Below are 14,031 nucleotides of genomic sequence, written 5' to 3' on the forward strand. Positions count from 1 at the left end.
AGCTGGATTTTCACAGGCATGGCAGAAGGCACATCTTTGCCACAAAGGCCACCACTCTGCCAAATTTCAGATTCCTAAGTTTTTTTCCCCCTAACGTGGGCAAACAATGTATTCTTACGCAATGTCATTCTTAGACGTGAATGACCTATTTTAGCTGAAAGGTTGAGACAAATTCAGCCTGAAGCAGACACCTGGCTTGGAAGATTGCAGACCAAACAGATAAAGATTGGCCAAGTTATAAAAGTGACGGAAAACAGGGCGTAATGGGAAGTGTTGAGCAACCAGTTCTGCCGATTGTGCTGGTCAAACTAATTCAGTTCTTTCAACAAAAAGATATCCCTGGCCTGAAAGCCCATAAACGTGCATTGCATAATGGAAACGAATTTAAACAGCACAAACAGGAGCAGTTCTGTATTAAAGCAGCTTGCACCAAAATTGTTTACATCCTCTCCATGACAGCAGTGATAGAGACTGTCATGTTAACCCCTTTCCTTTCAGAATGTGCCGACACTGCCCTCTTGTGCTTTCTTTGTTTGAATGTCATTTGAGCTAGCAGGTGAAAAGCTTGTAACTATGACTTCAGAAGGGCAAGGCGCTGGCTGAGCTGAATTCAGTTGGATCCTGGAATTGTCACCAGTTTAACTCTGTGGAACAGAAATTGAGTGTTCTGATTTTGGAAATTGTAAGTGAGTGGGAGACATCACTGATTTGGTTGACTTAATATACCCTTTCTACATGCACACACATTACGCATCATTTGAAAGCTTATTATATCTGCTTTAAAGTGACGTGGAGGTATCCAATGGTGACATTACCATAGAAACGAGGCTAAACAATGACTCATCAGCACATTAAAATGACCACTTTGAAATATTTGCATTTGTTTCTGTAAGTTTTAATGACTCTGTGAATTATTTCAGGACATAAAATTGGATTTCTTTGTGACCTCAGATGATCGCACAACAATCTAAAGGGTAAAACAAAATCTAGTAATAAATTAGTACAGCTGTAATTGACATGTAAAAGCACTGGTAAAATTTCTAGTCAACATCATTATCATCATCTTGTTCATCGTTATGATCTCTGTCGAAAGTGCATGGGTTACCCCAGTCTTCATTGCCTTGGCATATACACAGTTCTGTGTAAGGAAGATTGTTCTGACTACAGACAGTTGATTTTCTCTAGTTCTTTTTCATGGTGAGTTGGTTCTGGGTGTGTGCTAGGTTTTTCAAATACTGCATGCTCCATAATGGAGTCTGATTGCCTGGGGAGAGTAAGTAACTTCTCTTGCCCATGCTTCAATGATATTTATTCTGATTCTGGACTATCTGCAGACTGTTCTTGAAATACCACTCTACCAATTGAATTGAAAGTATTCTTTCCATCAGTGGTCTCTACTCTGATGTCTCCATTACAGGGCTGAGCAAACTTTTTGGCCTGAGGGCACATCTGGGAATAGAAATTGTATGGTGGGCCATGAATGCTCACAAAATTGGGGTTGGAGTGCAGGAGGGGGTGAGGAGGGCTCTGGTTGGGGGTGCGGCCTCCAGGCTGGGGCCAGAAATGAGAAGTTCAGGGTGTGGGAGGGGGCTCTGGGCTGGGGTGGGATAGTGGGGCATGGGGGCAGGGTTGAGGGCTCCAGCTGGGGGTGTGAGCTCTGGAGTGGGGCTGGGGATGAGGAGTTTGGGGTGTAGGAGGGTGCACCAGGCTAGGACTGAGGGGTTCAGAGGGCAGGAGGGGATCAGGGCTGGGGTAGGGGGTTGGGGCATGGGGGGATGTGAGGGCTCTGGCTGGGGGTGCAGGCTCTGGGGTGGAGCTGGGAATGAGGGGTTTGGGGTGCAGGAGGGTTCTCCAGGCTGCGATTGAGGGGTTTGGAGGATGGGAGGGGAATCAGGGCTGGGGAAGCGGGTTGGGGCACAGGAGGGGCTCAGGGGTGCAGGCTCCACGTTGTGCTTACCTCAGGCAGCTCCTGGAGGCAGTGGTACGTCCCTTCTCTGGCTTCTCTTGGAGGCACGGCCAGGCAGCTCTGCATGCTGCCCCATCCGCAGGCACCACCCCTGCAGCTCCCATTGGCTACGGTTCCCAGCCAACGGGAGCTGTGGGGACAGCGCTTGGGGCAGGGACAGCATGTAGAGCGGAGCCCCCTGGTTTCCCCTATGTGTAGGAGCTGGAGGGAGGCCATGCCGCTGCTTCTGGGAGCCGTGTGGAGTGGCCCCTGACCCTGCTGCCCAGCTGCAAGGCAAGCCCCAGACCCGACTCCACAGAGAAATCACTTGGGTCCTTCTATATAGGAAGGGTGAATTCTTGTAGCTTATTGAGGAGCCTGTGTTCCAGGCCAGGACAGAGAAGAAGTAGGAAGCCTGTAGTGAGCTACTTTGCCATTGCAAGGTGGGGAGGGTGAGCTGGGGGAGGAAACAATCGGAGACCCAACACATGTTGTATCTTTCCTGGATTTATTGGGACTATTTTCTGAGTAAAGGCAGCAGAACCGGGTCCTTAACGGGTACACCCTCTTCCCAGCCTGGAAAATGGTTCATGGTCACTCTGCTGTGACACCTTCTCCCACGCTGCTTGGAGACACTAATATTTATCTGCTCAAATGCCCTGTTCCTTATAGATAGTGGCTCATTCATTATCCTTCCATCCTATTTATTTTCTCCATGAGATGTAGATAAATTTCAGTTGGGAAGCTATAATAGACTCCTGTAGGCTTTACAGCTCCTTTAAAATGGATCCCTTTCAACCAAAAGGTGATGCCATAAATATACATTTTTGCCCCCGATGAAGTAAATGCCATTAGCATAAATGAGATGAAAGGTTCAAGCCATTTTAAATCAGGTGGAAGTGCATATTAATTAATACAGAGAGAGAATGTCTTTTTTTGTTTCAGACTATTTTGCTTCCCAAAGTGATTTTATAGCCTTGCAAGCTCTAAAATTTTACTAGAATTTTTTTTTCTGATTGCTTTTGCTTTGCCAGTGGTCCACTCTGTTCTAACCCGCTCTGCTTTCCATAAGAGAAAAGTGCTTTTATGTGGATGCATGTCTGGGTAACCAAAAAAAAATCCGACTTCTGTTTTGAAGATTTTCTTTTGTACCCTTGTGACTAGGTGAAAAACTTTTCTATTAAAACACAATGAGAGAGGAGATTTGATCTGTAACATTCTCCACATAGTCCCATCCTCATCATTTCTGGCAGTATCCTCCTAGAATGGCATTTATCTTATCATCTTGGCTGACACTAGATACAATGCATGTTAAACTCTCAAGACATATTTGAGCACAATTTCACTGCAGAAAAATATCTCTGTATTTTAGTAAGAAAGATGTCATTTAGTATTTTTATTCCGGTGGCCTTTGGTACTGATCAAAGAGCAGACCCCATTAAACACAGAGTTAAAAGAAAAAGTGGGGTTTAATCCAAAAAATAGAAGGATAATTCTTCCCCCTTTCTGTTCTGTGTTTGTACAGTGCCTAGCACAATGGGATCCTGATCCATGACTGGGACTTCTAGGCTCTACAGTGATACAAATAATAAACAACAATAATACCCAACCCGTTAGGGTACAGATGAAAGCAGAATCTGAGCTCAGAGAGAGACTCTTGTTTCACCTGCAGATTGCTACAAATTAGAGATGAGCCCAAGCTTGAAAGCGAATTTCCTCCAATGTTTGAACCATGTTGTGGTTGAGGTGTTGGCTTAGTTCCACCTCCAGTGCCAATATGACAGACAAGGAGTATCCTGTGCACTGAGAAGCATTTACTGTTAATGTCTCAGACTGGATGAATCATGGGGCTAAGGCTTCCTTGGAGAGAGAGTTGCCTATCAGTGTCTTGCCTGCACTGATACACATGGACCAAGCGAGGGTTGAAACGGGGAAGAGGAAAGGGCCAGTTCCCACTCTTCTCCCTGACAAAAGCAACACCCACTAACAGGTTGGCCGGTGTGGTGAGAGCACCCCATTCTCTTTCAATCTATTCAAATTTGGGTGAGTGTGGTGAGACACCAGGTAAACTCCTGATTGCGGGGGAGGTGCCCAGATGGAGAGGTGCTGGATGTGCTTGTATATTGCCCTGGGCTGAGAATGATCCCGATTTCTGCTGATGAAAGCAAATGAGGCCATTGGAGTCAGAAGAGTTTGCTATGCTTGTGAAGTGCTCTGGGAATATAGGCATGCTTTCACTACTTGGCCGCAACGTTTCTTAGGATGTGTAACAGAGACTGACCCCTGTCAGTAATCTTTTATAACCCTGATCCACGGCAGGTTCTCCTAGCAATATGTTTGTGACACTTTGGAGTTCATCCCAGACCAGTAAGAGGTTGGTCACCATTTGCCCTGCAACAATTGGTGCCTTCCATGCTATGCTGGTGTGACTCACAGCCCTGACACCAACAACCAGCAGATGAGCATGCAGGTCCTACCCTGGCTTCCACCCGAATTTCCCCCAAACAATCTCCCTGCAGTGTTCAGCCCTATCAGGGAACACTTGCAGAAGTTATGAAGTTCCTTGCTCCTTCAAAGAGACAATACACTGCAGCTCATTAATTCAACTGGGGTTTCATAGAATCATAGAATCATAGAATATCAGGGTTGGAAGGGACCTCAGGAGGTCATCTAGTCCAACCCCCTGCTCAAAAGCAGGACCCATACCCAATTAAATCATTTGATTTGACATTTGGTTTGACAAACTCAGTTCAGTCACAGGACTGTGCTAATTTAAATTAAAAGGAAAACAAGCTTATTAAACAAAAGTCACAGGTTTAAGTGATACCAAGTGTAAGGAATAAAGACAGAAAGGGTTACAAGCAAAGAAAAGTAAAAAGATGCTTCTAAGATTAAAAATTCACTTCAGCAAATTAGTCTTTGCCTAAGCAGGTTTCTCACGAAAGCTCATGCTCAAATAAATTGGTTAGTCTCTAAGGTGCCACAAGTCCTCCTTTTCTTTTCACCTATAGTCGGTTCCCAAAGACTTCAGTCCCCTTGGGTGAAGGATCTGATGTTCTCTGATTTCAAGAGCTCTGGGCCCTTGAATCCCTCAAGTGGTGGATACCAAAATTGCTTTCGGTTTCTCCTTACATTTCCCAAAGTTCATTGCCCTGGTTACAAGAAGCAGGAAGGCTTCCTGCTGTTCACCCCTTCCCTTGGGCTTCCCATCCCCCTGCTGATTTGTGTGTAAATGGGGCTTCCATTGTTTTGATTCCATGATGCTTAATTTACATTGGAGGCTGGTAGATAGCTGTCTTCCCTCCTGTCTGGGAGAAAACCTGTTTCTCCCTGGGTTTGGTCACAGACGTTAAAGCAAAATATCAGTGAGTCCCTGTAATTTCTCATAAATGTTAATACATTTCAGAAAGTATTAATCATCAGTGTGTCACAAGCTTTCATAATAGACCAAATTGATACTTTTATAATACAATAATATTGTATACATCCTGCTGATTCAATTGCTTATCATTTGAGGTTCAAACCCTCTGTCTTTATAGCCCAGTAACCCACTGAAGTGTATTCTCAGATAAAGTTTTTTCTCCGGCTGGGAAGAGACATCAGGCAGTCTGATGAAAACTTCATGCTGGTTCCAACCCCCCTGGTGAAGTTGAGTTGTTACCTCTTCCCCTTGTTAGTTTGATGGCTTTGTTTACCTTTTATGTAAACACATTTCCAATGTCTCATGATTTGCCGAGAGACACATTCAAGCAGGAGGAACCATATTCCTTTGTTTAGGGTGGGATACCTTATGTACCTTATTTCTAGCACATAGTTATAACTCTTTGTACACATCTTGGATGTACACTGGGCAATGGTTTTCTGGGACCAGCATGTTTCCAATTTGTATATGACACCTTACATGACATTTTTTAGATACAGATTATGACGACAGTGTGTGAGGTGTAGTGAGTATGTCAGGCTGCTCAGACAATGGTGAATCATTAATGAGTCGTAGTGGTGCAGTGTTATTACACAGTACCAGAAGAAAACAGAATCTTCAGTAAAGATGTAGCAGATTCATCCCTCCATCTGGAAAGGAGCCTGGAAAGTTATTGCTCCAAAAAGCGGAGATCAATTGACTAGTATCTTATTTAGTTGCCTTATTAGGCTCTGCTGTTTTGAACACCCGGGACCAGACTTTGCAACCGCTATTATTCCAACATCTGGACGCTTAATCTGTACTGCACTTTAGATTCCAAAGGGCTCAGTCCAAATTGGCCCCAGTATGTTTTGTGCCTTTCAATTGGCATTGTTCAGGTTAGTATCTGTGGCTGACATAAAATGGAATCAAATATTTGCTGCAGCTAATCTGCCTCGATTTAGATGTAGGATGCAGTAGAGAAGAGAAGTGTGCCTGGAGTAATAAGATACTGAGGCAGACTAACAAATCCGCTTTAGACAGAGCTTAGCCATTCTGCAAAATATATGCTCCAAAGCGTCACCATTTCCCCTTGTTTAATGAGAGCATTTTGCTCTTCTGGTTCACCTGAATATCCGAGAGTGCTGAAGGAATTGGCGGCTGTGATTGCAGAGCCATTGGCCATTATCTTTGAAAACTCGTGGCGAACCGGGGAAGTCCCGGATGACTGGAAAAAGGCTAATGTAGTGCCAATCTTTAAAAAAGGGAAGAAGGAGGATCCTGGGAACTACAGGCCAGTCAGCCTCACCTCAGTCCCTGGAAAAATCATGGAGCAGGTCCTCAAAGAATCAATCCTGATGCACTTGCATGAGAGGAAAGTGATCAGGAACAGCCAGCATGGATTCACCAAGGGAAGGTCATGCCTGACTAATCTAATCGCCTTTTATGATGAGATTACTGGTTCTGTGGATGAAGGGAAAGCAGTGGATGTATTGTTTCTTGACTTTAGCAAAGCTTTTGACACGGTCTCCCACAGTATTCTTGTCAGCAAGTTAAGGAAGTATGGGCTGGATGAATGCACTATAAGGTGGGTAGAAAGCTGGCTAGATTGTTGGGTTCAACGGGTAGTGATCAATGGCTCCATGTCTAGTTGGCAGCCGGTATCAAGAGGAGTGCCCCAAGGGTCGGTCCTGGGGCCGGTTTTGTTCAATATCTTCATAAATGATCTGGAGGATGGTGTGGATTGCACTCTCAGCAAATTTGCGGATGATACTAAACTGGGAGGAGTGGTAGATACGCTGGAGGGGAGGGATAGGATACAGAAGGACCTAGACAAATTGGAGGATTGGGCCAAAAGAAATCTGATGAGGTTCAATAAGGATAAGTGCAGGGTCCTGCACTTAGGATGGAAGAATCCAATGCACAGCTACAGACTAGGGACCGAATGGCTAGGCAGCAGTTCTGCGGAAAAGGACCTAGGGGTGACAGTGGACGAGAAGCTGGATATGAGTCAGCAGTGTGCCCTTGTTGCCAAGAAGGCCAATGGCATTTTGGGATGTATAAGTAGGGGCATAGCGAGCAGATCAAGGGACGTGATCGTTCCCCTCTATTCGACATTGGTGAGGCCTCATCTGGAGTACTGTGTCCAGTTTTGGGCCCCACACTACAAGAAGGATGTGGATAAATTGGAGAGAGTCCAGCGAAGGGCAACAAAAATGATTAGGGGTCTAGAACACATGACTTATGAGGAGAGGCTGAGGGAGCTGGGATTGTTTAGCCTGCAGAAGAGAAGAATGAGGGGGGATTTGATAGCTGCTTTCAACTACCTGAAAGGGGGTTCCAAAGAGGATGGCTCTAGACTGTTCTCAATGGTAGCAGATGACAGATCGAGGAGTAATGGTCTCAAGTTGCAGTGGGGGAGGTTTAGATTGGATATTAGGAAAAACTTTTTCACTAAGAGGGTGGTGAAACACTGGAATGCGTTACCTAGGGAGGTGGTGGAATCTCCTTCCTTAGAGGTTTTTAAGGTCAGGCTTGACAAAGCCCTGGCTGGGGTGATTTAACTGGGAATTGGTCCTGCTTTGAGCAGGGGGTTGGACTAGATGACCTTCAGGGGTCCCTTCCAACCCTGATATTCTATGATTCTATGATTCTATGATAGGACGTGTAGAGTGGGGCATAACTGGCCTGTCTATGATCCAAATCTGCATCCTGGAAAGATGTGGATTACAAAAGTGATAATAGTTACCTTGCTCTTATATAGCACTTTTCATCAGTAGAGCTGAGTTTTACAAAATGGGGAAACTGAGGCAAGAGAAGTGCCAGTGACATAGTGGGGAATAAAACTCTGGTCTCCTGAATCCAGTACTCTATCCTCTAGGTCACACTGCCCCCCCTAGGGAGGAAGTTATGTACAGTAGTTAAAGAAGACAAGTTTGGGAATTAAATCAGACAATTTTCATTTCCATATCATTCAGAACACATGCTTAAACCCCATTGAAGTCAATGAAATTTAAGCACATACTTAAAGTTAGGCATGTGCTTTGAAAGATACAGGTCTCTAATAGCTAACCAAAGCATGCATCTTGTAAATGTGTACTTCAGCCATGTTCTTGAGCAAGGGTGTTCGCTCAAGGGACATGGGGAATGGAGTGGAGCTAATGAAAGTCTGGTATTAGAGGAAATTGGAGCTGGAATTTCTTTCCTAATAAAATGTCATACATTTTAAGAAGAAAAGGAGTACTAGTGGCACCTTAGAGACTAACCAATTTATTTGAGCATGAGCTTTCGTGAGCTACAGCTCAATATGCATCCGATGAAGTGAGCTGTAGCTCACGAAAGCTTATGCTCAAATAAATTGGTTAGTCTCTAAGGTGCCACTAGTACTCCTGTTCTTTTTGCGAATACAGACTAACACGGCTGCTACTCTGAAATCATACATTTTAAGAAAATTCCTATTTCTCCAGTTTTGCCTTGTAACTGAATACCTTCAGCCTAAGCTGTCTTCGAACGCCTCCCATAGCCAAAAGAGCATCTTTGAAACCACGAGGGCTCTTGTGCTGGAGTGTACAGATCCTGGCCCATGGGTGGCAAGGAAAGCGTTAAAACTCTGTCCCTGAAGAAAATATCTTCTTCAGCTGCCTGCCCTGAGCACTGGGCCCAGGCATTGGGGATAGGAAATGTGGTTGGGATCAGCTGGAGCGGACTACTTCATGAGAAAGGAATTGCAAACAAGAACTTAGATTGTGCTGGAGTCCACCAGAGTGATGAGAGGAGATGTTGGCTATGAGATGATACTTATACTGCTCAATTGATGGGTTGGATCCTACATCTGAATTCTGGCTTTTCGGAGGTGTTGTAAGTGGTCCTTCTCTTCATCCATGTGCAGTGACTTCCATTCATATGCAAACCCTGGACCCCATAATTAAAACAAACGTTTAGAGGTGTGTGATATTTTAGTGTGCTATCATGATGGAAATCTAGGACAAACAGGATTTGATCTTGTTATTTTGTTGCTCATGCTGCAGTTTATATTCGACCTATTTGTTCTCCAGCTTACACTGTTTCTGATTACTGAGCCAGTTTTAAGAGAGTTACATTCCATGCTTCATTTTGGCATGTGCCGGCTAAGCTCAGAAAGTCATCGCCTATCTTTTTAGGCAGCTGAGGTTCTTAGCGGAGACTCATTTCTCTCTAAATGATATTTCACTGTTATAGTAAATGATCAATTTCTGCTCCATGTAGCCAAGGTCAGGTGTGAGAGAATAACAGTCTCCTACCTTAGCCTTGCTACTGGCGCTATGTTGAAGTGATTTATAGCAATTCAAAAGTGGATGCTTGACATTTTGAAAATGTAATGTAGTGCAACAGTAATTAAGCAAAAAGTAGACCGTTGAACAATTGATTACCGCTGTCAGTAAAGCCGGATTAATTTAGATGCTTGAAGAATTGAGTCTGCCGTCTATGAATTAAAGGTTAGTAATTAAATTTGTGAGCCATGGCCACTGTCTCCGACTGGTACTTCACTCATAAGGGTCCCACCATAGGTTAATCAGGTGGAAAACAAATATAGGTTGTTACTTTGCTCAAAGACTTTCTGGTGAGAGCTGGAGTGAAGAATGACCAAGCTGCAGGCTTGCATGCCAGCTGTGAATATCCACCAGTCTATGACCAGTGCAGTCCAGTTGTGTTCACAATGGTCATATGTGCTCCAAGGAGCGGCAAAAGTGATAGTGGCAATTGTCGCCTGATGGCTGGAAGCTGAAGTAGGCAACATTCACACGGGGACTGAGGGTGCATTTTTAACAGGGAGCATAAATAACCACTGGACGAGCCCATCACTTGGAGTCTTGAAATTGAGACTGGCTGCATAGGCGCAGCCTCCGTGGGTGCTCCGGGGCTGGGAAAAAATGGTGGGTGCTGACACCCACTAGCAGCTCCCCCACCTCCCAAGTGCCTCCCACCCACCGATGGGCCCCGCAGATCAGCGCCTCTCCCTCCCTCCCCACGCCTCCCACCGGCCGCTGTTTCATGGCGTGCAGGAGGCTCTGGGGGGAAGGGGAGGAGTGAAGACAGAGCGCGCTCAGGGGAGGGGGAGAATGGGGTGGGAAGAGGCAGGGTGGGGTCTTGGGGGAAGGGGTGGAGCACAGCCAGGGATAGACCACTCCTCCCTCGTCCCCTGGCACATTGGAAAGTCGGCACCTGTGATGGCTGCCTTTCTCAAAGACGTGTTTCAGTTCCTCCAGAAGTTCTTGGGCTGGAGGCAGGAATGGCTGGGTCAAGGCCTACAACCTGTGTTATGCAGGAGGTCAGACTCGATGATCGTGACGGTCCCTTTTAGCCTTGGAATCTGTGAATCTGTAATATGAACTGGTTATAATCAAGGCTAGTAATGGACAGTTTATTTCTGGGACCACCTGGCCTCTGTGCAAAACAGATGCAGCTGCCGTGAAAAATGGTTGGACTGCAATGAAGGCCACCTCAGTAGGATTCCAGTCCCCCCCAAGCTCCCGTTCATCTCTCATACAAAATGAGCAACAGAACATTTTGACAGGATTTTTCTGTCCTATTAAAATTAAAATGTGGGTTATGTTTTCAGGCATGCCTGTTTCATTGCTGGACTGTCCCACCTGGGATTCCTAGGCCCAAAAGTGGATAAAAAGCAGTATTTGAACCAAGCAGCTGGATTTTACCTTTATGTGACAAACATCGAAATGGGTCTTCAGGGGTCAGTGCAGCTTTAATTTTTGTATTAGATCATTAAAGTAGTTAATTAATCATTCAGATTTATGGCGTGCCTTTTGAGGTTAACCTTATGGTGCCCTGTGGCTATATAACACATGTAAAGCATAATAGTATGTTACCTAGGCCAGGGCCCTAATCACTGAACCATCATTCCTCTCACCTCCCTTGGTCCAAAACAGACCTGCAGCAAAAGCTATTTAATTAAGAGGCTTTTCTGGAGAAGGCTGAGGATATGTTCCTGGTGGGGGAGCTAAGGGAGTTGTTTTGCTCTTTTGAATTACTGGCTGGCTAAGTTTTGAGCAATATTTATATATTATATTTGCTGCTGGGTGGTTATCACTGATGAACAGTGGTATAATTTAACGGTTAGGTGCCGAGAAGGTTTTTTTGGGGTGTGTGTCTTTTATTGTAATTTATACCTAACGATATAAATTATACCGTTTAATAAAATCTGACATCCTGTTTAGCCAAACTCTGCTTTCTTCTCTTGAATAATTAACTAAATAACAACAAAGAAGTCATTACTTCTGGGAAGGTCTGACTGACCTAACAGTGGGCTGAAACTTCCGGGGACACTTTCCCTATCAACCTCCACGCCACCCTTGGCAGACAAAATTTATATCCCAGGACCTTGTTGATTTTAGAGGACTCCTATTTCCGCAGACGGAAGGAGCACGGTGTGACCTAACGCCTATTGCGATTTCTCTGTTCTTTCCCCTGAGAGCTAGCCTATGCTGTGCAAATTCTGCTGATACAGCTACAGATATGTGTGTAGATTCAGCATATGCCGACAGAAGGAGCATTTCGGTGGGAATAATAAAAGACCAACATGAGCTATTCGGCGTAGCATCATCATGGCCTTAGTCACATGCTAAACTCTTCCATAGGTCTGAACAGAGCCTGCTTCAACACCTGTGTTTGCACTGGTTCATTGGTGTGAGTGTGTTGTATTGAAATGTGTGTGTCAGCGTTGCTCTGGTCTTTCTCACTCATTGTCTCTCTATTTCCAATGTTGTTTCTCCGCTCAGTTGACAGCGGCTGAGGCATGAGGCCATTGTGCCCTTCTCAGCAGTTGTCACATCTGTGTGGCAACCCTAGCAGAAAGCATTTGTAAAGGTGTTAAACAATTTGCACGTGAATAGGTGTTTTTATATCAGCACTGGACTGCTTGAACCAGACTGAAAATTAGAGAATGGCCCAAACGGGGACCTCTGATTTGAATCCTTCTCTGAATTTCAATGAAGAGTCATAGATTTCAAGTTCAGAAGGGACCACTGTGATCATCTAGTCTGCCTCCTGCATAACACAGGCCAGAGAACTCCTCCAAAACAATGCTCAGAGCAGCTCAAACAGCCCAGTAAAGATTGTCAGTGATGCAGAATCCATCACAACCCTGGGTAAGTTGCTCCAAGAAAGGGCTGCCTGCCACTATGGTTTTGAGTCTAAACAGGATCCAAAACTGCTTTACAGGACCAGATCAGACCCATTGTAATCAAAATATAGCAGGGATTTCATGATAGCACTTGATCGCATGAGATCTCCACCATTTGGGACTGAACTCTCATGAGGACAGTTCACAAGACTCTGGCCCCATCAGAATCCAGACCCTAACCTTGGGTCAGTCCCAGACTTACGTCCTGAATCCTAAGTTAAACCTGAATTTGATATGGATCTGAACAGTGCATGCTTGACATTTTGCTGTGGAAAATATCCTGGTTAACTAAGGTGATCAGATGACTTGACACCACTAAGAACAGACTGTTAACATTTGGAGTTACTTGTTCCTGTTTAAGGGTGTGTCACCAATAATTTCAAACATGAGTCAGATCTTAGGGAGGTGTAATGTGTTAATAATTCAGAAACAGCACACAGTAAATCTAATATTTGGCACTTCTCAATGGCACACCTTAAAGCACTTTTCCCAGGTGGGTAATATTTTTATAGATGAAGAAACTGAGGCAGCAAAAAGCAAAAGGACTTGTTCTACATCATACAGTGAGTCAATTGCAGAGCGAAGCATGTCTTCCGATTCCCACAGCAGTTCCATGCACCAAAACATGCTGCCTTTCTCACCGCTGGACCACGCCTCCTCCTGTTGGTTCTGGGGATTAGCTCTGGGAGGCCAATGCCCCTTCCTGCACATCATCTCTCTGTCTGTCTGTCTCTCTCTCTCTCAGTCTACAACCCCTCTCTCACTCCAGCAGCTCCTGCTTCCTCTTCACAACTCAGCCCTCTGGCCAGGTCAGCATGGCATAGAGCTGGCTATGCTGGTTTTGTATTACCTGGGGAGTTCCAGGCTCACCTACAGATAACCAGTTAGAGAAGGAGGCTAAGTCAAGAAAGAGAAAGAAAGAGTTTCACCCATCTATATAAAGACCAATACACACGGAGGCTGGCAATCATGTGTTTTGAGTCCTGTCAGTCACGCACAGAAACTCTCCATAGAAACACTGGGATTAGAGGTGATCACAGAATTATTTTTTTCCCCCCTAAGATTTTTTTTATTCAGTTCTGGGGCTTTGGGTCAAATGAAAACGTTTAGATTAAAACAACAATATTTTGGTTTTGGGTTTGTTTTTTTGGACAAAACCCCAACTGTTTGGTTTTGGTTTTTACAACAGATTTTTTTTGTGTGTGACAAGCCATTTTGCATTTAAAAAACAAAACAAAAAACCCAGCAAACATTTTGATGGAAAATTTTTGACCAGCTCTATCTGAGATGCCTTTATACTCAAGGAGACAGGCAATCAGAAAAACACCGTCATTTCCTCTGGGATCGTGTTGTGGAATGGTGTACATTTCTGTAAGCCATTATGAACAATGCAGTGAAGAACCAGAATGGAGGACAAGCTTGGTTGTGTACTTTGGAATGACAGAACAACAACATACTGATAAAGTTGCTTAGACGAGCGGTCGTACAGCAATATATTCTACTTGCCGG

This window comes from Lepidochelys kempii, chromosome 7 (genome assembly GCF_965140285.1).
Source record: "Lepidochelys kempii isolate rLepKem1 chromosome 7, rLepKem1.hap1, whole genome shotgun sequence".
In the NCBI taxonomy this organism is placed as follows: domain Eukaryota; kingdom Metazoa; phylum Chordata; order Testudines; family Cheloniidae; genus Lepidochelys; species Lepidochelys kempii.